The sequence below is a fragment of the Chrysochloris asiatica genome, unplaced genomic scaffold (assembly GCF_000296735.1).
Source record: "Chrysochloris asiatica unplaced genomic scaffold, ChrAsi1.0 scaffold00291, whole genome shotgun sequence".
NCBI classification, from domain to species: domain Eukaryota; kingdom Metazoa; phylum Chordata; class Mammalia; order Afrosoricida; family Chrysochloridae; genus Chrysochloris; species Chrysochloris asiatica.
In genome coordinates, this window is record NW_006408809.1 from 1,825,235 (window position 1) to 1,827,050 (window position 1,816).

At 44.6% G+C, this 1,816-nt stretch overlaps 1 protein-coding gene across 1 annotated transcript in view; it reads right to left on the reverse strand.

Moving 5' to 3' along the window:
* Nucleotides 1–1,816, reverse strand: part of ANKRD55 (ankyrin repeat domain 55) — a 210,984-nt gene that overhangs the window by 101,421 nt on the left and 107,747 nt on the right. The window lies entirely within an intron of this gene.

Consider the following 1,816-nt stretch of genomic DNA (forward strand, 5'->3'; position numbering starts at 1 on the left):
CCCCCCCTTTGGGTAGTCAATGTCCAAGTTGCCCATCCCTGTCTACTCTGTGTATGGAGGGGGTGGGAATGATCCTTGCTGTAAAGATTTGTTCCCTCTTTTGAGCTGCTGCAACCATAGGTGTAGGGTCAAGTTCAGCAAATTGTATCAGATTACTCTTTTTTTTCCTCTTCTAGTTGAGCTCTGATAATCCAGTCACTGAAATCAGGTCAGGTGGGTATTACCTGCAGGTGTGGGTGTTCTTGTGCATATGCCCTCTCTTCTTATTAGCTGGACACTTCACGTTCCACTCTACCTCCTCTGTGGCTATGTCACTGACTCTGAGCCCAAGAGTATCAAGGACTTGCCACACTGCTGGCCAACCAGGTCTCCACCTGGGTTCACAGGAGTCTATTGAACGTTGTAGGTCTTAGCTGGCAGCTTCATTGCTGTTTTTCCCTCACTTCCCCTTATTGGTGATGAACATGGTCACCAATCAGAGCGTGTATTCCCATTGAGTCTTAGTCTTGGAAGGGGGTTTGCTCTGAGGGGACCCGACCACTTGCTTTGATGTCTCCTGGGCGAACAACTTGCTTGTTCTTATAGTTCTTGTAGCTGGTCTGCCTATATTGTCTTGTATTTTTCCAGTTGTTCTTTCTTTCAAGAGGTATCTTCTGTTCTTCTAGTTGCTCTAGGCTGGTCTGCCCATCCTTTCAAGTGGAAATTTCCCACCTCTGAAGATTCTGGATGCTGTTCAGTATTCCACTTATAGTCTTAGGTAATGCAGAGGCTCCACAGGAAGCCTCCTTCACTGGGCACGTTGTAGCCCATTTTAGGTATTCCAATCAGTTATAAGCAGAAGACGGACTTACAAGCTTTCTATGGTGATATTTCTGGCTATTCCTTTCTCTACCCATCAAGTGTCTATTTTATAATGGTATGCAAGGGAAACCAAGATTCAAAAGACAGCCAAGCATCTTAACATTATTTCTCCCCTTTTCCCTATTCCAACCAAGTCTCAATCCCTGTATCCCAGAGCCCTGTTATTCCAAGGTTGTGCATACATCATTATTTACCTCTGTCCCACTTAGTCTATGCAAACCTGCCTAATTGTTCTCCCATCTGCTTTGTTCTTCCATTCCCCTCTCCCATCTTGTATATTGCCCCCCTCCCCAGCACCCAAACTATCCTGTGTGTATTCCCTGTCCTGTGTTTCACCTTCCCCTCCCTCTCCTCCTCCCACCCCCCACATCCCAGCAACCAGCAAAGAATCCTGCCCCTCCTTTAGTATGGGTTCTTTTTCTTAGTCTTTTACAGCGGCAGTCCTATGCAGTATTTCTCCTTTTGTGACTGACTAATTTCACTCAACATAATGTCCTCAAGGTTCATCCATGTTATGTGGTGGCTTGCGCTTCCTTGTTATTCTTCAAGGTAGCATAGTATTCCATTGTGTGTATGTACCACAGTTTGTTTATCCATTCTTCAGTTGATTGGCACTTTGGCTGTCTCCATCTTTTTGCTATTGTAAATAGTGCTGCTACGAACATTGGTGTGCATATATCTACTTGTGTTATGGCTTGTATTTCTTTTGGGTAAATACCAAGTAGACGAATTTCTGGATCATAAGGTATTTCTATTTCCAACTTTCTCAGGAAGCACCATATTGCTTTCCAGAGAGATTGGACCATTTTGCAGTCCCACCAGCAATGCAGGAGTGTCCCAGTCTCTCCACATCCCCGCCAGCATTTATTGTCCTCTGCTTTTTTGATCTTTGCTGTTATTGCTGGTGTGAGATGATATCTCACTGTTGTTTTGATTTGCATCTCTCTAATGGCTA